The sequence below is a fragment of the Sturnira hondurensis genome, unplaced genomic scaffold (genome assembly GCF_014824575.4).
Source record: "Sturnira hondurensis isolate 20B ecotype Veracruz unplaced genomic scaffold, ASM1482457v3 Scaffold0009314, whole genome shotgun sequence".
Lineage (NCBI taxonomy): Eukaryota > Metazoa > Chordata > Mammalia > Chiroptera > Phyllostomidae > Sturnira > Sturnira hondurensis.
The window spans coordinates 1,514,432-1,537,423 of NW_028081945.1; the positions used below are offsets into that span (position 1 = coordinate 1,514,432).

Sequence of the window (22,992 nt, forward strand, 5' to 3'; positions counted from 1 at the left end):
GTGTACATAATGTGCTGTCTTCTTAGATCACTGGCCATCTGGATGAAGAACCCATAAGGTTCGATCCATGTCTCTACTTACTGGTTCTGGTGGTGACAGGCAGAATGAATGCTGTCTTTCCCCATTTCATATTCTGGTGACTCCAATGGGACAGATTGTAGCATTTCTAGTAGTAAGTCAGAGTGTTTGGCGAGACATCCTGTTGGCTGCCTGGACATATTGTTGTCTGCCCTAGGGTGTGAATTTGAAGATTCCTTAGCAGCTGTCAAGTGATTTTACTTTGGGGCTCTCCTTCTCTGACTCTTGGCACTCTGTCACCTTCATTTTTTTATTGAATTGCTGGACTTTCTGGTTTAGGGTTACAGTCCTGGGTCATGACATAGATAGGTTGCCAGGAATTAAGGTACTTTCTGGTTTGGTTTGTGTGATATTACAGAGCTCTGTCTGGTAGAATGGGGGGGGAAGCCTCCATACTGGGAAACAGCCCTTTGGGGCGAGTTTTGGCTGGTTGGTCAACCTATGCTTATAAACATATGACTAAAAAAGAAAATATTTTTTTAACTTTAATACCCATTTGGCTTATGTATAGTCTGGACTCAGGAGAGTGCTGGCCACTGAACAGGTCTTTAAATTGCTATACTATACTGCAATTAGACTTGTTTTGCCAAAGATCAGAGAGTTGGGTTGAAATTATTTACACACATGCTTTTATGAGTTTACATAATAAAGATGCAAGATTAAAAGGAAATAGAATGGTCCAGAGAAAGGGGGATTTGCCTATGACAGATAGCAGAAGCTCAGAGGAGAGGGACCAGGAAGATTTAGATATTATGGCTGCTGTGAGCATGGTCAAGGTTCCCAAGTGGCCCCTCCAGCCCTGGGGGATCTTCATCCTTACTTTGCTGGGGGAGTTGGGGGAAATGAGCCTGAATATGATCATCTGTTCGTCTCAAACTTATCAGGGAACCAAATTTGATGGAGGAGAAGCCCCTATCATGGTAGGGCAATACACTTTGCCAAGACTTTTAGTGGGAGTCAGGCCAGAGGGCCAGCCCACTGGATATTATTGGGCACATATTCCATTTTCTCTATCAGATGTGTTAAACTGAAAAAGCTCAAATCCTTCTTACAGGGATGACCCTACTAAAGTTACAGATTCAATTGCATCAATTTTTGCCATTCACCATCCTAACTGGGCAGACATACAAAACTTACTAGATATTTTGCTTACAGGGGATAAGCAGAGGCTGGTATTGGATCAGGCAAATGAAGAGGCTCCGAGACTGCACCATCCCTGGGGTTTCCAAACCTATGAAAGCCCTTTCAATTATATATTCATGAAAGGCAGGTGTTGCCCTAGGAGTCCTCCTCCAAATGCTTAGTGACATTTCACAACCCATGGCATACGTGTCAAAGAAACTAGATGATACTTCCCATGGGTGGTCAGCCTGCTTGAGAGCTATGGTAGACACCTGCAAGCTTTTACAGGAAGCTGAAAAGTTTTCCTTGGGACAGCCTATCACCATTTATGTACCCCATCAAGTGCTAAGCCTGCTGGAGCAAAAAGAAAATTTGTGGCACACTGCTGGAAGAATGGGCAGGTACCAAGAAATTCTCAACAATCCCAACACCAGAGACAGGCTGAACTGAAGAATTCTAGGGCTTTTTAAAATGCAGACGGGTATAGTTTGTTCTTTGGCTTAAAACTGTTTAGAGGCAACTCTTTGCCAAATAAATCCAGTTGCACAGCAGCACCTACAAGGCCTTCTGGCTTCACCACTCCAGCTTCTTTCTCCTCAGGGGTTCCCTCCTCCAGACTGTGCTCTGGTCTCCTGAATGTGACCTGTGGGTCTTGCAATGAACCTCTCAGAACTGTTCTCCTTCTGCAGGAAATGCCCTTCGTCCAGTTTTCTAGCTGCATATTTCGAATCTCGTCCAAGTCACTTCCCTGGGAGGAATTTCCAGAATGCTTCTTTCTCTTTTGGGTCTCCATTTGCCCCAGTCATCTCCATTTGCCCCATCCCTTACTGGAGCCTGCCTATTCCTTCTAGACAGTGAACTCATGGAGAGCAAAGGCCACTTATGATAAGCCCCTGTGTCCCAAGCACCTGAAGCAGGGCCCAGCACATAGTAGATGCTTAAACAAACCTCTGGTGTTTCTTGAAAGGAGACTTAGACATTGTTATGGACTGAATCATATCCCCCCAAATTCACATGTGACTGCATTTGGAGGTAGGGACTTTGAAGATGTAATTAGTGTTAAATGAAGTCATAAGGGTAGGGCCCTAATCTAACAGGACTAATGTCCTTATAAGAAGAGAAAGTGACCCCAGGGATATGCAGACAGAGAAAAAAGGCCATGTAAGGACAGCAAAAAGATGGCTATCTGTAAGCCAAGTTGATCTTGGACTTCAGTCTCTAGAATTGTGAGTAGATATATTTGTCTTATTTAAGTCACCTAGTCTGTGATATTGTTATTGGCAACCTTAGTAGACAAAGACAAGTATCAGCAAAACCAACTTTTTTTTTTCTTTCTTTTTTTCTGCAAGCTATGCAGCTAGTTAGCTGAAGACATAGAATACTTCAGACCTACACTAGTGTCTCCATTGGTATTTCAGTTTTATTTTCCAGTGAAAAACTTTTTTCAAGTGAATCTTTAAGGAATTCCATTTCTTCATATGAAATGGAATTGAGGCAGAACCCTACCCTTCCCTAGCTTCTCTCCCTTCCCCCATCCTCCTCTGCAGCTCTCCAGGCACCCATGGAACCTAGTTTGAAAACTATTGCTGCACTGAGTCTGCCTTATCAGATATGCAATATCAGAAATCTTCCATTTATCACTTCCCTTGCCCTGAAGGAAAGCATTAGAAACTGGCGTTAAAGTAGGAAAGCCAACAGGGTCCTAGAGGATAAGATAAGATGTTCTGAAAAGGATAGATTATGAGGATTTTAGTGAAGGAAAGATCACTGCAATGATTTGACTCTTTTCTGGGGAGATACTAAAAAAAGATTTCAACAGATAGAGAAAATTACCCCAAACCAGCTATATCCCAACTGTGGTCTGAGACAAATTTTGTAAGTCAGCAAATATCCAAAATATAATATATACATGGCTCCATCCCAAGATGATTAAAATTTCAATAAAGCTATTTATTTATGACCCAGAGAAGAAAATCCTATGGCCTCAGAGAAGCCTGCCTCTGAAAATACCGTATGGTCAAGGACAGTGCTTCTCCAGTTGTGGACCCTGGGTCTTCTTGCATCTCAATCACCAAGGTATTTGTGAATGTGTAGAACCCAAGATACCAGCTGGACTTAGTGAATCAGTATCAAGCTCCCCAGGTAATTCTTGTTTATGTTCAAACTCAAGACTGTTAGCACTCGTGCTTTGGAATCAGAGTAAAGTTTCAATCCTAGGTCAGCTACTTTCTAGATGTGGCCAAGTCATTTTACTTACCATAGCCTTGGATTTCTCACCTGCAAGATGGACATAATACCTATTTTATAGGGTTGATGGAGGAATCAAGGTTAGCATTTAACACTTTTCTTCCCCAGGGAGAGACAGAGGAGATGAAAGAGAGTAGAGTCGAGAAAAGCAGTTTCTGAAATTTCCCTGTGAAGTTTTTCCTATTTTGACAAAGAAGATAAAAAAAAATCCATATAGTTTCTTATTGTTTATTGGAATTAAGCATCTTAAATAACTCTCAAGGGTTTTATAGGCACCAAGGATGACATCCAAGTGCTGGAAGTACAACTCAATTTGGGGAAAATCTTTGGCTGGAAGGACGAGGAAAGGTGTTGACAGACAGACTTAACCCTGGGGGAGGATTTTTTTTTTTTTTAATGGATGTGATCATACCCTCAGTCAAATCAAGGATATTTCCCCAGAACGTTGAAATCACCTGGGATTCTTGTTCCCCATAAGCTTATTGGCAGGGATTTAAGGTTCCTCTATGGTTATAACAGTAACCCTTTCTGAGCACTAACTGTATGCCAGTCATGCCAAGTACTACACATACCTTATGTTGTTCAATCCCCACAAACACCCCTACATGGCAGGTAATATCATTAATTCCATTTTATCATTAAGAAAATGAATTCAACAGTTATGAGAAGTAGTATCTGTAAGGGCAACAAATTGTAAAGATAAACAAGATGCTGCTCTGCTATTTCCTTGAACATTCTACCCCCCAGACAAATCCGAGTCTTGAGGTATAGTTTTACTTATCACTCTATTCCTTTCTCTGCTCCACACAGAAGAGACTGGAGTCTCAGTTAATACCTGGATATGAGCTTGAAGTGCATTGAATGGCATTTAATCAATGTTTGTAAAGGTGCTCTGAATATACTATGATACCAATAGAACAAAGTTATAAAAATAAGATTTTTTATCATAGCAAAATCTAAAAGTAAACTTAACACCTCAAATAAATTGAATAAAGAAATTGTGGTACTTTCATAAAGCTACTTAAATAACTGTGGATCTATATTAGATGAGTGACATTCATGCCCTATTAAATGAAGAAAGTAGGTTATTAAATAGCATGTAGGGTGTGATCCTATTTTTAAAAATAAAATATAACAAAGACATGGAAGGATCTACCCCATAATATGCTAACTAAACTTTGAATGATAGATTTAGGATGTTTGCCACTTTCTGTTTTACCTGGTTTTTCTTTTCTTTCTTTCTTTTTTTTCACAGTGAAATGAGCATGCATTAGTTTAATGATTAGAAGAAATGTGTTAACATCATTTCGAAAATTAAATGCCTTGGGAAGAAAATGAAATTAAACATTCCACCATCTTCAGTGTCTTCATGGATTTATGTTTGTATCTCTAAGGTGGTGACTAGGATGTGGTCTGAAGACTGAGCACACCAAAGCAATAGCCCTGTGGGTGTTTCTAAGCATCCCTTTTGCCACCTCCCCATATACTCAATGCACTCCTTAATATGTCACTCAATACATTCTAGTTGATTGAATAAACACTAAAAGTGAGATGATATGCAAAATATTGCAAAAGATGAGCACTCTCATAAGGACTGGAAGAAGTCACAACAACGGAAAAGAATAACTTCTAATTCTTTTTCTTACATTCTTGGTAGCAGGGTTAACTTGTGTTCAAGGTGATTCAGTGAGTCTAGTCAGTCCTAGAATCAAGGAAGAGCAGAGCAGGAGCTAAGTCACTGTGAGAGTTGCCTCCAACAGATGTGTCCAGTCAGCCTGCCTATCCTGTGTCTTTTTCCTTCATCATTGTTGCCTGCGGTGGCTGTCTCAGCTAGGAGGTCTGAATGATGCTTCCCCAGAGCACATGCCATTTCTCCCTTGTCCATTGCTCGTTCACTGTAATAGGACATTCTTCTTCCACAGATGGGGAACAGATTTCTGGTTCTTAGAAAATTTTCCCAACCTCCCACCTGGTTTTGATGGTTTTATTCATGATTCAAGGGAATGGCTCTTGGACAATACAAGACAAGGCCAGTTCAGGGACAATTTAAAACAGACTGTTTTTGGCAACTGAATGTCTCTGATATGGGAGAAAGATGGGGTGCAAGTTGACAAGGCACCCAGAACAGCAGGAACTCTGAACAGATTTGTCCTGACAGCTGCCATGGTAGAAATAGAAGTGATCTACTTGCACATTAAAAGATATTAAACATTATCTTTTGCAATATTAAACATATATTCAATGATGACCTACTCTGGTCCTCAGCAGACAGGCTGTGAGGCAAACTGGCACTGCTGGCAACCTTCCTGGCACCACATCTCCTCCACTCTCATCTCCCAAAAGGCAGGGAAGCACCAGCCACACCCCCACAGGCCTTCCAGGGAGCTGCACTCAATCTCTGTTGCAGTAAACAAACAGACAAAAGAACCAAGTGTGAAGGTGGTCCTCAACTTAGACCTGAGTGGCTGCTGGAGGTGGTTTTGTCAGAGCCTAGTTTCCATTCTGTTCCTTCGGTGGCCTCTGGCCTGAAATCTTCCTGCTAATGGTTTATTCCAGCTCTGGGCGTGGAGGTTTTCTCCAGGTAAGTGTTCAGATCCCACTGAGGGGAAGGGACTGTCAGTTCTAAGACAATGAACATACTCAAATTATGGGCTTAATTTCAGTCCCTATGTGTGAACATCAAACCAGGACCTCTGGGGCAGGGCTATTGGAGATTTTTTTCTGAGCTCCATAGGGAGCTGAAATGTGGGAAAGGGAGGGATGGAACACAAATTGAAAAGATGAACGTGTCTAGTGATCTGGTGATTACTTAATACTTTTCTTAGTGTCTTGGTCTGCTTTGCAGGGGTGGGCAGAGGAAAGTTTTCAGCACTATTCTGCTGATCTGTAAAATATCTTCTTAGATGTTTTCTGGTCCCAAGGACTGAATGAGAGAAGAGAGAAGGAAGGAGCACCTCTATGAAATATTGTTAGTTTTTCCTTAACAGGAAAAACTGATTGAACTTAGAGTGTAGAATATAGTAGCTTGAATTATAAATATTTTATGAAGGTAACATGCGCATATTGGTAAAAAAAAATCAAACCATAGCCTGGGCCAGGTAGTTCAGTTGGTTAGAGTGGCATCCAAATATGCCAAGGTGGTGGGTTTGATTGCTGGGCAGAGCACATGCAAGAATCGGTAAATGAATGCATGAGTAGGTGGAATAACATATTGATTTCTTTCTCTCTCTCGCCCTTTTCCTCTCTCTTTCTAAATATCAATAAGATTTTTTGTTTTAAAAGAAAAAAAATATAGGTGACCTTGTGCTGAAAAACTCCACTTTACTTTATCCCTTCTCATACTAAGTCTTACTCCCTGGAGAAAATCTCTATTAATAGTTTCTGGTTTTGACTTCTGGCCAAGATGGAGGCATAGGTGGAATACTGTGCCTTCTCACACAACCAAAATTAAGGACAACAAAGATTTATTTATTTATTTTAAAAATATTTTTTATCGATTATGCCATTACAGTTGTCCCATTTCCCCCCTTCATTCCCCTCCACCCTGCACACCCACACCCTCCATTGCCCCCTTTAGTTCATGTCCATGTCACAAGTTCTTTAGATGCTATATTTCCCATACTATTCTTGTCCTTCTCCCTGTCTATTTTCTACTTACTGTCTATGCTACTTAGTCTCTGTACTTTCTCCCTGCCCCTCCTCCCATTCCCCTGTTGCTAACCCTCCATGTGATCTCCATTTCTGTGGTTCCACTCCTGATCTAGCTGCCCACTTAGTTTGCTTTTGTTTTAGATATGGTTGTTAATAACTGTGAGTTTGCTGTCCTTTCACTGTTCATAGTTTTTATCTTCTTTTTCTTAGATAAGTCCCTTTAACATTTCATATAGTAAGGGCTTGGTGATGATGAACTCCTTGAATTTGACCTTATCTGAGAAGCACTTTATCTGCCCTTCCATTCTAAATGAAAGCTTTGCTGGATAGAGCAATCTTGGATGTAGGTTTTTGGATTTCATAACCTGAAATACTTCTTTCCAGCCCCTTCTTGCCTGGAAGGTCTCTTTTGAGAAATCAGTTGACAGTCTGATGGGAACTCCTTTGTAGGTGACTGTCCCCTTATCTCTTGCTGCTTCTAGGGTTCTCTCCTTCATTTGAATCTTGGCTAATGTGATTATGATGTGCCTTGGTGTGTTCCTTCTTGAGTCCAAATTCCTTGGGATTCTCTGAGCTTCCTGGATTTCCTGGAAGTCTATTTCCTTTGCCAGATTGGAGAAGTTCTCCCTTATTATTTGTTCAAATAAGTTTTCCACTTGTTGCTGTTCCTCTTCCCCTTCTGGTACCCCTATAATTCAGACTTTGGAACGTTTAAAGATGTCCTGGAAATTCCTAAGCCTCTCTCTTTTTTTTCATTCTTGTTTCTTCATTGTTTTCTGTTTGGTCATTTTTTTTCTTCCTTCTGGCCCACTTAATTGATTTGAGTCCCAGTTTTCTTTCTATCACTATTGGTTCCCTGTGCATTTTGCTTCATTTCACTTAGTGAAGACTTCATTTGTTCACCTAATTTGTGACTAAAATCAACCAGTTCTGTGAGCATCCTGATCATGAGTATTTTGAACTATGCTTCCAATAGGTTGGCTATATCTTGGTTGCTTAGAAGTATTGGCTCTGGGGCTTTGAGCTGTTCTTCTTCTTGAGCCATAATGTTTGGTCTGTTTGTGTTTGTTATGTATGAGATGTGGAGCCTTAGGTGTTCACCAGGGTGGGGCAACCTAGTTGCTGGGTTGTGATGCTATATGTGAAGGTCAGGTTAGAGAGGGGCAATTGCATTTGTTCTGCTCTCTCTTGGATTTATGTCCCCTCTGCTGCTTCCCACAAGCAAATTAGGCCCTTCTGGTGCTAGTTCCCAGATGTGTGGGTTTGTGCACCCTCCAGAACCCTGTGGGTCTCTCCAACGAACTCTCTGTGAGCCTGGGAACCTCTCCCAGCACCTCAACCCCTGAAAGTTTTTCTGATTGGTGCTTTTAGGCTTTATTTTCTGGCACTGGGGCCTGGGGTTGCGCAGCCTATCTCAATGCTCGCTCCTTTGCCTAGTTTATCTGCACACGAATATGTGACTGTGGTCAGCCAGCCGCCTTGCACCCTCACTGGGTCTGCCTGTGCCGCCCCTCGCCTGGGATCTACCAACCACTGCACCTGTGTTGGTCCAGCCACTTTTTCCTGCTCTACCCTTCTCTGCCAACGCTGACTCCACCCCTCTTACCCATCTGGATGAATGGTTCTTTGTTGTCAGACTTTGGTACAATTCTGTTTTCTCTCTGTTCTGGCTGCATTCTGGTTTCTAAATCTTTGTTGTTCACAAACTTGGTTGTGTAAGGAGGTACAGTGTTTCTACCTACTCCTCCCTCTTGGCCAGAAGTCTCAAGGACAACAAAGATTTAGAAACAAAAACACAACCAGAACAGACCAAAAATTGAACTGTATGGAAGTACGACAGCCATTTAACCAGACTGGTAAGTAGGGCAGAGTCAGGGGCAGGAAAATGCAGTGGCGGCCAGACCCAGGAGCTCAGGTGGCATGGGGCCAACCACAGTCACACATTTGCACACAGATAAACTAAGCAAAAATGGGCAGCCAGGCAGACCACACAACCCAGGGCCCCGGCGATGGGAAATAAAGCCTGAAAGCACCAATTGAGAAGGTACTGGCTTGTGGGAAGTGGCAGAGGGGACTGAAATCTGAGAGAGAGTGGAGCAAATGTTAAAGGGACTTATCTAAGAAAAAGGAGATAAAAAATATGAACAGTGAAAGGACAGCAACCTCAGTTATTAACAACCACACCTAAAACAAAAGCAAGCTAAGTGGACATCTAAAACAGGAGCAGAGCCACAGAAATGGAGATCACATGGAAGGTTAGCAACTAGGGAGTGGGAGGAAGAGAGTCGGGGAGAAGGTACAGAGAATAAGTAGCATAGATGGTGGGGAGAAAATAGGGGGAGGGCAAGAGTAGTATGGGAAATGTAGAAGCTAAAGAACTTATGACACATGGACATAAACTAAAGGGGGACGATGTGGGAAGGAGTAGGTGTGCAGGTTGGAGGGGAATGAAGGGCGGACATGGGACAACTGTAATGGCATAATCAATAAAATATATAAAAATAGTTTCCAGTTTTATTACAGTAGCTACTTCAATAGTCAAAGTAATACGTAACTAGTCCCCTATTTATTTATTAGGTTTACATACTATCTATACAGTGTCCTGTAGACAATTGAGTATTTGCCTTTATTACTCATCTTCTTTCCCTCCCATTTTTGAGTTGGTTGCCTTTATGAGTTTAAAAACTCTGAGTCTCTTTGCCTCTTTTTGTTGTTTCCTTTCTGACTTTATTCAGACTCAAGTCATTTCTATTTGAGGTGAAGCTGTCATGTAACTCTTCTTTTTTCTCCTGCATTTTTATTTCTGACTTTCTGATGTGAACTTGATTTTCAAAAGTCAACATGGTGATTTTAAGCAGATTAATCAGTGAAAACAATTTAGAGCAGGACCTACCCTCTTCCTCCTCCAAAAAAATATTAACTTATTCTCAATATCCTAATATCCTTTGAAAATACATTTTAAAATCAAGGAAGACACAAACAAATGGAAACATATACTGTGTTTATGAATTAGAAAAATTAACATCATCAAAATGTCCATACTACCCAAAGTAATTTACAGATTCAATGCAATACCTATTAAAGTACCAATGGCATATTTTGAGAAAGAAGAGCAAAGTAGGAGGGATCACAATACCTGATACCAAATTGTATTACAAGGCCACTGTAATCAAAATAGCCTGGTACTGGCATAAATACAGGCACATAGACCAATGGAACAGAACAGAGAACCCAGAAATAAACCCAAGTCTCTATAGTCAATTAATATTCAACAAAGGAGGAAGCAACATAAAATGAAGTAAAGATAGCTTCTTCAACAAATGGTGTTGGGATAACTGGACAGCTTTGCTAAAAACAAAATGAAACTCGAGCACCAACTTACACCATACACCAAAAATAAATTCAAGGTGGATAAATGACTTAAATATAAGCCATGACACCATTAAAGTCCTAGAGGAGAACATAGGCAGGAAAATCTCAGATATTTCATGCAGCAACATTTTTATTGATATATCCCCTAGAGCAAGGGATATAAAGGAAAGAATAAACAAATGGGATCTCACCAAAATAAAAAGCTTTTGCACGGCTAAAGAAAACAGTATTAAAATAAAAAGAGAACCAACCATATGGGAAAACATATTTGCCAATGATGTCTCAGACAAGCGGTTAATCTCCAAAATATATAAAGAACTGACCTGACTCCACTCTAAGAAGACAAGTAACCCAATTAAAAAATGGGCAAAGGACTTGAACAGACACTTCTCCAAGGAGGACATACAGAGGGTCCAGAGACACATGAAAAGATGCTCAATATCCCTAGCTATCAGAGAGATGCAAATTAAAACTACAATTTGATACCACTTTACACCGGTCAGAATGGCCATCATAAACAAAGAAACAAATAACAAGTTTTGAAGAGGTTGTGGAGAAAAGAAAATTTTAGTGCACTGTTGGTGGGATTGCAGACTGGTACATCCACTGTGGAAAACAGTATGGAATTTTCTCAGAAAACTAAAAGTGGATGTGCCTTTTGACATGGCAATTCCACTGCTAGGATTATACCCTAAGAACTCTGAAACACCAATGCAAAAGAACCTATGCACCCCAATGTTCATTGCAGCACAATTTACAATGGCCAAGTGCTGGAAGCAACTCAGATGCCCTTCAGTAAATGAGTGGATCAAAAAACTATGGTACAATTACACAATGGAATTCTATGCAGCAGAAAGAAAGAAGGAGCTCCTACCCTTTGCAACATCATGGATGGAACTGGAAAGCATTATGCTGAGTGAAATAGGCCAGGCAGTGAAAGACAAATACCGTATGATCTCACCTTTAACAGGAGCCTAAACAACAAAACAATCAAACAAGCAATATAACCAAAGACACTGAAATAGAGAACAGGTTGTCAGTGTCCAGAAGGGAGAGGGAGGGGATTTCAGGGGAATAGGGGAAGGGTTTACAAGAACACGCATAAAAGACCCATGGACAAAATCTAAGGGGCGGGGTGGAAATGGGAGGGGGGAGTACTGGGTGGGTGGGTCGGGATGGGAGTAAAAGACAGAAAACTGTAGTTGAACAACAATTAAAAAAATAAAATAAAATTTATTTACTATTAAAAAAACAAAGAAAATACATTTTAAACATTATCCAGGGTCATTTAAGGCTTCTGTGTTCTACATTCCTATACAAATATAGCTATGATGGCACTGGAGTGTCTTGCATCTATTTACAAGGGTATCTTCCCTACTGGCATTATGTGAGCATCAATGATAAGAACCAGATGTTTCATCTCAGGATCCCCATGACCCAGCAGAATGATGAGTCAAGGTAGGCCCTCAATGTCTCTTTGCTATGACATTTGATCACTCTGGCTCTGTGTAGAAGGGCACCCCACAGCAGGTGGCTGCTTTTCTCATGGCATCCCAGGGAGGTGCCAGCTTCCAGGGGGAAATCCAAGGCTGTTTTCTCCAGTCAGATTCACCAGATCCCCTTTTCTTTGTAGCTTGTTCTGACTCTAAGGCTGTTGAGAGTTGTCAGGAACAAAATCCAAACCTAACCCGGGAAGCCCCACCCCATAGATCCAGTCCACTCCACCTGAGCCAAGATGACCTGCTTTTAAATACCTCTCCAAGATTTCAGTCCTCATTGAAAACTCTCCAGAGTTGTCCTGCTAAGTTTTATTCATGCCAAAGATGTTATGGGAGAACTCCCATTTTTTAGGAAATGCTTTTTGGAAAAGTCAATACTCATAGCAGAGGCTGTTGGTCCTCTGCCACTTTCCCTTGGGCTTTACCAATTCAGCCCCTGCATTTTTTTTTGTCAGAGGACTTTCTCTGGACACTAGAGCCCTCTCTGCTTACCTGTAGGGCAGACTGGAAGTGGCAGGAAATTAATGGCCCTTATCCCCAGCAGTCCTCAGTCCATGACTGATTAAAACAGATACATAAATACCACTTTTCTTGTCCCTGGACTCCCAGATTTCTCAGGCAGGACTGAGCGCTAGTTACCAAGGTAGTGGCTTGGTCACACATACTTTATGGCTTCCCTCCCTCTCCTGTCTTGCTTTCTCACCCCCTGCCAGTATTTCCTAGGATCTCTTCCTAAACAAACTACTTACACTTGATTCCTTGTTTCAGGATCTGCCTATGGGGGACTCCGAGCTAAGCTAATATCCTTATAGAGTAAGTTAGATGATCACCTTTTTTTTCATTTCATCTATTTTCTACAAAGAAATAATTTTTGCATTTTGCTGCACTCTGTGGAGCTGATATTGATGTGCCACTGGTGGAGGTTGATGCCCATCGTTGTGGGTACCATTTATGGGGAAATGGCTGTCAGCATAACACACTGTGACAAGGGAAAACTCTATGGATTTCTTTAGGACACAGGAAGAAAGTCACAAAGCAGATTCTCAGGTTCATAGTTAAATGCTGAGAACTGTAAGCTGCTCTGTGAAGCTGCATGTCTGGTTTCCCTTCCCCTGACCCCTGAGACCAGAGAGGCCTGAAAGGGTTTTAATGTGATTTCTGGAATGTGCTTAACTTTCAGAGAGAATTCAGCTTAGACCCTGAGAGAATTCCATTAGTATAATTTTGCAATAGAAAAGCTTCCCTATTGCCTAATCTCATTAGCTCTGTTTTATGTACAGTAAGTGAGTAAAAGCTGAATTTGTGATTTGGTCATTGTGAATATGTAATTTTTGAGGGCTTAAAATGTAGAATAAAGATGAGATTTTCTATGTGTGCAAAGAGGAGGTCCAGAGCTAGAGAAACGAACCTTTATTGAGATAGGGAATGAAATAAGCATGTACCTTGTCTTTGAGTAGCCACCATAAAATAACAGAAGGGAGGGGAAGAAAGAGGAACCAGTTACTCCACCCTTTGTTTCAACTCTCCTAATAAATAAGACCTTTGATGTTACCTTGAAACCACCTGTCAGTAGCCATCCTTATTTACATTCCTACTTCTGCTTGACATTGCTTCAATTCAACAAATAACAATTGTGCATATCTGATGTAACAGGCCCTGTTCTAGGCACTAGGGATACAGTGGTAAACTAAAGACAGTAAGTCCAAGCTCCCACAGAGCTGACATTCAAATGGGGAGATAGACAATAAGCAAATAAATAGTTTTTAAAAATTTTTAAGTGCTTTAAAAAGTTGGGGTAGAGGAGAGTTGCTAATTTGGGGCAGAGGGCCAAGGATGGTTTCTGTGCATGAAGGGAGGGAACATGGTATCTGGGATCTCCATCCTTCAGGTGGAGGCATCAGTAGAGCCAAAGACAGGAGAAACAGCAGGGAAACCAGGGTAGCAGGAGGCAAGAGATAGAGCAGCAAGTCCTGTAGGGCCCTTAGACCAGGGCAAGGCATTTTGATTTTATTTTTAATGCAGTAGTAGGAAGTCATTGAAGGAGAGGGAGGTGATGAGAATTATGTAATAAAGTTTCGGCTATGCTGTGTATGGCAATGAGATTGTAGGGGTATGAGTGGAAGCAGGAGCCACTGTTGGAAGACTATGAAGGGGTCTAACTGAGAGGTGATGCTGTTTCATACAAGGCTGGTAGTGGTGAAGGTGATGACAGGCAGTCAGATTCAACATACATTTTTAAGGTAGAGCCAGCAGGATTTGGTAATAGGTTGGATGAAGGGTGTGTGTGTGTGTGTGTGTGTGTGAGAGAGAGAGAGAGAGAGAGAGAGAGAGAGGGAGAGAGAGAGAGACTTGTGGATGACTCTGCAGTTTTTGATCCATTTGGGTGAGTGGGGTGCTATTTACTTGGGTGGGAAACACTGGGGGGAAATCAGTTTAGTTTTGAACATGCTAACATTTGAGCTGTCTGTTAGACATCTAGGAGGTGAGAGAGCATAGGCATTAGACATAAGGGTCTTCAGTGCAGGGGAGAGGTTGGAGCTGGAGCCATCNTGTGTGTGTGAGAGAGAGAGAGAGAGAGAGAGGGAGAGAGAGAGAGACTTGTGGATGACTCTGCAGTTTTTGATCCATTTGGGTGAGTGGGGTGCTATTTACTTGGTGAGAAACACTGGGGGGAAATCAGTTTAGTTTTGAACATGCTAACATTTGAGCTGTCTGTTAGACATCTAGGAGGTGAGAGAGCATAGGCATTAGACATAAGGGTCTTCAGTGCAGGGGAGAGGTTGGAGCTGGAGCCATCAGTTGTACAGCTGATGTTTAAAATGATGAAACTGGACTTCTGGTCAAGATGGAGGCATAGGTAGACATACTATTCCTCCTTGCACAACCAAAATTAAGGACAAGAAAAATTTAGAAACAAGAAAACTACCAGAACTGACAGAAAATTGAATGGTACAGAAGCCCAACAACCGTTCATCCAGACCCATAAGAGGGACACAGTCGCCGGCCAGTGGAGAGGGGTCACGGCAAGAAAAAGCAGTGACTGGAGAAGCCTGGCACACAGGTGGTGGCTGGAAGACCCCGGGCACAAGGTGGCAATGAGCAGATCCAGTGAGGCGCTCAAGGCCACTGCCTGACCAAGGTCATATATTCATACGTAGATAAACCAGATGAAATGGGCAGCGAGACAGACTGTGCAACCCAGGGCCCCAGTACCTGAAAATAAAGCCTAAAAAGACCAATTGAAAACACTTGTGGGGGTTGAGGGGCCTGGAAAGACTCCCATCCTCACAGGAGAGTTCATTGGAGAGACCTACAGGGTTCTAGAATGTACACAAGTCCAGCCACTTGGGAACCAGCACCGGAAGGGCCCAATTTGCTTGTGGGAAGTGGCAGAGGGACAGCAGAGCAAGCCCCATTGTTCTCTCTCTAACCCCACCCCCACATACAGCACCACAATCCAGCAACTAGGTTGCCCCACCCTGGTGAACACCTAAGGCTTTGCCACTCATACATAACAGGCATGACCAGACCAAAAAAAAAAAAAAAGGCTCAAAGGGAGGAACAGATCAAAGCCCCAGAGCCAATACATCTAAGAGACCAAGAGATAGTCAACCTGTCAGATGCACAGTTCAAAGCACTGGTGATCAGGATGCTCACAGAATTGCTTAAATTTGGTCACAAATTAGATGAGAAAATGAAGGCTACACTAAGTGAAATGAAGGAAAATGCACAGGGAACCAAAAGCGACGGGAAGAAAACTGGGACTCAAATCAATGGAGTGGACCAGAAGGAAGGAAGGAAGAAAACCAAACAGAAAAGAATAAAGAAACAAGAATGAAAAATAATGAGGATAGGCTTAGGAACTTCCAGGACATCTTTAAATGTTCCAACATCCGAATTATAGGGGTACCAGAAGGGGAAGGGGAAGAGCAACAAGTGGAAAACTTATTTGAACAAATAGTAAAGGAGAACTTCCCCAATCTGGAAAAGGAAATAGACTTCCAGGAAGTCCTGGAAGCTCAGAGAGTCCCAAAGAAGCTGGATCCAAAGAGAAACACACCACGGCATATCATAATTACATTAGCCAAGATTCAAATGAAGGAGAGAATTCTAGAAGCAGCAAGAGATAAGGGGACAGTCACCTACACAGGAGTTCCCCTCAGACTGTCAGCTGATTTCTCAAAAGAGACCTTCCAGGCAAGAAGGGGCTGGAAAGAAGGATTCCAAGTCATGAAAAGCAAGGACCTACATTCAAGATTGCTCTATCCAGCAAAGCCTTCATTTAGAATGGAAGGGCAGATAAAGTGCTTCTCAGATAAGGTCAAATGCAAGGAGTTCATCATCACCAAGCCCTTACTATATGAAATGTTAAAGGGACTTATCTAAGAAAAAGAAGATAAAAACTATGAACAGTGAAAGGACAGCAAACTCACAGTTATTAACCACCACACCTAAAAAAAGCAAACTAAGCAAACAACTAGAATAGGAACAGAACTGCAGAAATGGAGATCACATGGAGGGTTAGCAACAGGGGAGTGGGAGGAGGAGAGAGGGGGAAAAGGTACAGAGAATAAGTAGCGTAGAAAATAGACAGGGGGAGGGCAAGAATAGTGTGGGAAATGTACAAGCTAAAGAACTTATGACACATGGACATGAACTAACGTGGGGAGAATGTGGGTGGGAGAGGGTGTGCAAGGTGGAGGGGAATGAAGGGGGGGAAATGGGACAACAGCAATAGCATAATGAATACAATATATTAAAAAAATAAAATGGTGAGGCTGAAAGAATTTACTTGAGGCTGTAAGAGGGAAGCCCAAGAACTGGGCCTATGCCCTATTTACCTTTAGTAGAGGGAGAAGTGGTCTGGGAGCAGCAAAGAGAAAGTAGGGGGCTACCTCCTCCTTGCAGCTTCATATGAAAGAATTAAACTGCATTGCAAATGAAATAGAAGTTCTCATTGTGATGGTCTCTGGGACAGTGAAAAAAAAAAAGCAGCTGGGCCCTTTTTCCATCAGTTTATTCTGCACTTGGACAAGGTTCGAGCCCTGAATGCTGTGGAGGTGGGGCTAAATGGAAGGTTTCTCCTTCCCTCCCCTCCACCCCTCCCCCTGCCTCACTCCTCTGTTAGCCTTTCCTCAGTTTCCCATTCTTCCTCCTTTGCCTTCAACTTCTCTCCCTCCTCTTCCCTCCTCTCCACCAGTCAGCAGGCTTGGGGCTGAATTTCAGGTGGCTGGGGCAGGGGGGACACGCTCTTCCTCTGATGTGCATATAAAGGCTTCTGGGAGGTGCTGGTCACGGGCAAGGTTAGTTTTTCTTTAAACATCCATCCCACACATTTCACTAATTGGAAATTCATTAAAGCTTGCAAAATGTCAGAATGCAAATTCTCCTAAAAGGGGAGTTTATTTGTTCTTCGCAGTTCAGCGTGAATTACTTTAATCAGATAATCATGTAATTTCCCTCCTTAACAGATGGTTGAGATCAATTTGTGTACATTCTCTCTCCATTTTAAAAAACTCACTTAAGCCCTGGCTGGTGTAGCTCAGTGGATTGAGCACTGACCTGCGAACCAGAGGATCGCGGTTCGATTCCCAGTCAGGGCACATGCCTGGGTTGCAGGTCAGTTCCCTGCAGGCCAACTCCCAGCAGGGGACGCACGAAAGGCAACCATACATTGATGTTTCTCTCCCTCTCTCCTTCCCTTCTAAAGATAAATAAATAAATAAAATCTTTTTAAAAACTCACTTAAATTTGTAAGATATTCTCAAACTTTATCATGCATAAGTTTCACATGAGAAACTCATTAAAATGCAGATTTCTAGGTACCATTCCCAGAATTTCCAACTTCATAGGTCCAGATCATTTCGATACAGGTGGCTCATGAACCACACTGGGAGAATACTGGGGTAGAGAAGACTGACTAGAACTTTGGGTTCATAGGGCATTTCTGTGGAGAATATGCTTGGCAAGCAGTCACAATGAAGACCCTTGAACAGGCAGCGAATGAAGCAGGTCTCAGCAAATGAAGGAGAGAGGATGGGGAGGAGATTGTAGAATAGAAGGGAATGGAGGAAAGCTAATGCCCTCTCTGTGATGTTGTTAGCACCTGAATCCACACTCTCACTTCCAGGGTATACTGAGAAACAGCACTGGTCATCATGTCATTGAATTCCTACCACCTGCCTCTGAGGGAGGTTTTTTATTATAGTGTATAATCCCTGTTTGTGGATGAAAGTGGGAGAGACAGATCTGGAGCCCTTGTCTGGGAGACTTCAAGTCCAACATGGCTTGGAGTTGGACTTGGTGTTGCATGGCTGAAAGGCACAGTCCAGGAATAGCAGCTCAAAGGAAAGGCTGTGATGATCACCCAGATAGGTGCTTAGGAGTGTCAATAACTCAAGTGACCAGCACCACATGTTCTTCTGGGACAGTCTGAGTTGGTGCCGCCTGGTGGCCACTAACCCGGTGTGCTTGAGAAACCACAGAGAGAACAAGCAATGAGCCAAGTCATAGCTTCTGAGGGCAGATACATATTCAAATGATTCCTAAAACTAATCAAACACTTCTCTGATCAAACACCCAAATCTTTAACTCTCAGTATTGGAGCCTTTCCAGGGAACCAGCTTTAGAGCTATGCCCCTCATCTTCTGCCTCAGTGACCCACGACACACTAATTTCCAAATTACAAACCAGAGAATTTTAACCTGATCATAGTTTCACCCACCTTCCCTCTGATCATTTAGGCTCAGAGAACCAGCTTCATTTTCAGTCACCAGTAAGGAAAATCTCCCTGCTTCTGTACTCTACTAGGTCTGCTTCTATTTTTAACAGCCAGTCTGCCAAAGCACTAGTGGGCTAAAAATAGACTTATAATACAATTAATCATGCACTCAGCTGCCAGTAGGGAGCTTAATTTAAGATTCATCCAAGATTCATCCTATACCTTAAGAAAACAATATTTCACGTAACCATTTGTGAAAATCAATTTTTTGTTTCTTATTTATTTATATATTTTAAATATATGTTACTGATTATGCTATACAGTTGTCCCATTCCACCCCTTTATTCCCCTCTGTACTGCACACCTTCTCCTACCTGCATTCCCTCCTGCCTTAGTTCATGTCCATGGGTCGTACATATAAGTTCTTTTGCTTCCCCGTTTCCTATACTATTATTAACCTCCCCTTGTCTATTTTGTACCTACAATTATGCTACTTATTACCTGTATCTTTTCTCCCATTTTACCCCTCCCCATCCCAACTGATAACCCTCCATGTGATCTCCATTTCTGTGATTCTGTTCCTGTTCTAGTTGATTGCTTAGTATGTTTAAGTTTTTGTTTTTAGGTTTGGTTGTTGATAGTTGTGAGTTTGTTGCCATTTTACTGTTCATATTTTTGATCTTTTTAAAGTCCCTTTAACATTTATAAAATAAGGGCTTAGTGATGATGAACTCTTTTAACCTGACCTTATCTGGGAAGCACTTTAATGCCCTTTCATTCTAAATGATAGCTTTGCTGCATAGAGTAATCTTGGATGTAGGTCCTTGCCTTTCGTGAGTTGGAATACTTCTTTCCAGCCCCTTCTTACCTGTAAGGTTTCTTTGGAGAAATCAGTTGATAGTCTTATGGGAACTCCTTAGTAGGTAACTGTCTCCTTACCTCTTGCTGCTTCTAGGATTCTCTCCTTCATTTTCATCTTGGCTAATGTAATTATTATGTGCCTTGGTGTGTGATTCCTTGGGTCCAACATTTTTGGGACTATCTGAGCTTCCTGAACTTCTTGGAAGTCCGTGTCCTTTGTCAGATTAGGGAAGTTCTCGATTATTTGTTCAAATAAGTCTCCAATTTCTTGCTCTTCCTCTTCTCCTTCTGGCACCCCATGATTTAGATGTTGGAATGTTTAAAGTTGTCCTGAAGGTTCCTAAGCCTCTCCTCATTTTTTTGAATTTTTGTTTCTTCATTCTGTTCTAGTCAAATATTTCTTTCTTCCTTCTGCTCCAATTTGTTGATTTGAGTCCCAGTTTCCTTCTGATCATGGTTGGTTCCCTGTACATTTTCTTTATTTCATTCTTCATAGCCTTCACTTTTTCCTTTATTTTGCAACCATACCCAACCATTTCTGTGAGTATCCTGATTACCAGTGTTCTGAATTGTGCATCTGATATGTTGGCTATCTCTTCATCACTTAGTTTATTTTTTCTGGAGCTGTGATTTGTTCTTTTTTGGTCTCAGCACACCTATTACATTATAAGGGGTGGAGTCTTAGGTACTCATTGGGCTGGGGCAACCCACGTTGCTGCATGGTGGTGCTGTATGTGGGGTAGGGGCTGAGAAGAAACAATGCTCCTTAAGCAGCTCTCAGCAGGCTTTCCGTCACTTCGTCTGCTACCCACAAGTAAATTGGGCCCTTCTGGTGCTTCCCAGGTGGGTGGGGTGTGTATATTCCAGGACCTTGAGGGTCTCTCCAAGGAAATCTCCTGTGAGTCTGGGAATTTCTCCTGTCACCTCAATCCCCACAGGTTTTTTTTTAGTCAGAGGCTTTGAGGCTTTATTTCCCCATGCTGGAACCCTGGGTTGTGCAGTCTGTCTCGCTCCCCAGTTGTTCCTCCCAGTTTATTTGCACACAAATGTGGGACTGCCTGCTCCACCAGCCACCACTTCACTTGCCCCAGTCCTTGCCACCTTGTTGGGAGTCCTCTCCACCTTGGCTACCTGTCTCCACCCCTTCTACTGGTCTGGGTGAATGTTTCTTCTTTAACTCCTTGGCTGCTGGACTTCCATACAGTTTGACTTTCTGGAAGTTCTGGTTTTCTGTTTTTAAATTTGTTGTTGTCCTTCTTTTGGTTGTACAAGGAGGCACAGTATATCTACCTACACTTGCATCTTGGTCAGAAATCTGTGAAAATCATTTTTAAGAGTGCTGGAAATGAACCCTTTGCTATAGGTATGGAGATTGAGAGAACTTCAATCAGAAGATTGTGAAAAGAGGTTTTTGCAAAACCATTTTGCCATAGTCTTAGCCACAGTTTTAAAATGCTTTGGGAGCTTGTTTTCTTAATTTCAAACTTCTATGATTCCTTTTTTTCTTTTTAATCTGAATTCTTTGGCTCAGCTTGATTTAGGTGAACTTGATCATCTTCTAAAATTACAGTTGCCAGATTTAGCAAATAAAAATACAGTATGCCTAGTTAAATTTTAGAAAAGCACTGAACAGTTTATTTATAGTACGTCCCCAATATTGTACTGATTGCCTAGGACTTTCCTGGTTTTACCACTGAGAGTTGTATATTCAGGAATGTCCTCAGTCCCAGGCAAATACAGACAGCTAGAACCCTAAATTACAACATAAACCATACCCCCATCTTGAAGATTTACCACTCACTATCTTATGGGAGAGAAACATTTAAGAATATAACAGCTTTATTGGGATGTAATTCACGTACTGTAAAATACCTCTTAAAGTGTACAATTCATTGATTTTTATTGTATTAACAGAGTTGTGCTACTAGAATATTTTCATCACCATGAAAACCTGTACCTTTCTATTTTCCCCTCCCTCCAGTCCCTGGAACTACTAATTTACATTCTGTTTCTCTGAATTGTCTATTCTTGACATTTCATATAAATGAAGTCATGTAAGATGAGGTCCTTTGTGACTGGCTTCTTTTATTTGGCCTAATAGTTTCAAGGTTCATCCATGCTGTAGCATGAATTAGTGCTTCACTTCTTTTTATTGGCAAATAGTATTCTGTTGTATGACTATACCACATTTTGTCTATTCACCCTCTAGCTGCTAGTTATTTGAGATGTTTCCACCTTTTGGCTATTATGAATAATGTTACTGTAAACATTCTTTGGAAGGTTTTTGTGGGCATATATTTTCATTTTTTTAGTGTATACCTAGGAGCAGAATTGATGGATTGTATGTTTTTTATATGCTATCTTTTTGAGGAGTTTCCAAACTGTTTTCCAAAGCACCTGCACCATTTTACATTCCCATCAGTAATATACAAGGGTTTCGATTTCTCTGTATCTTCACCAACATTTGCTATTTTCTATCTTTTTGATCATAGCCATCCTAATGGATTTAAAATAGTATCCCATTGTGGTTTTGAATTGTATTACCTTAATGATTAAAAATGTTAAGAATCTTCCATATGTTTAATGGCCACTTAAGAAATAGCAATTAAAATTCTTGGTTTGAAGCTGGGAGCTGCCCTTGCCATCTCCAACAAGGAGAATTTGTACCAAGTCCCATTCTTAGTGCTCAGCTGCTCCAACCTAAAGTGGAAGTGGCCCTCGGTACACATGCCCTGCGCCAAGATGGTATATGTTCTGGTGGTGGTGTCTTACTTCCTCACCAGCAGAGGAATAATTTAGATGTTATTGTTGACCTTCCAAGTGTTGGCTCTATGACTGATGAACATGGGCATCAGAGACCAGTAGCTTTCTTGGCCTACAGAATAAATGGACAACATATTACGGAAGGACTCACATCTAGCTTCCTGTTTACAAAGAGAGGTTTAGGTTTCATAATCCTGGATGGATTCAATACATCAAACATTGCAAAACTCAATAGATCTTTTCTTTTATTCATTGCATTTGTATGTGTCCTATTGAGATTTTTCATGGCTAGAGTATTCACGGCCAGGAAACTACTGGCTATCTGATGGGTTGGAGTGCTTTTTCAGAAGGAATCTGTGGATACAAGATTTGTTCTTGTTAATGAAGTTTTAAAGGTTGAACCAATCCTCTGATATGAAATAGAGAAAAGGATGAGAAGCAGTAGAAAAGAAACATCTAGTAAAAAACATGGGAAGCATAATAAAGCTCAGACTAGAATATCTTCTTGATATCACAAAGACAAGCTTATCACAGTATATTATCCTGCAGACCTATACTGACATACCAGTGATATTAAATGGCATTTTCTTCTCAGATTTTGATTTCTTAAAGAAAATACACCCTATTTCTATAAGTATAATACTGAATAGAATGATTACTTTTTACAATCCTGTTAAC

At 41.5% G+C, this 22,992-nt stretch overlaps 1 protein-coding gene and 1 pseudogene across 2 annotated transcripts in view; one reads left to right on the plus strand and one right to left on the minus strand.

Annotated features, from left to right (window-relative positions):
• The window catches only part of LHFPL3 (LHFPL tetraspan subfamily member 3), a 609,574-nt gene that overhangs the window by 25,036 nt on the left and 561,546 nt on the right, over positions 1 to 22,992 (minus strand). The window lies entirely within an intron of this gene.
• On the plus strand, positions 3,214 to 22,696 carry LOC118994406 (oligosaccharyltransferase complex subunit ostc-A-like; annotated as a pseudogene).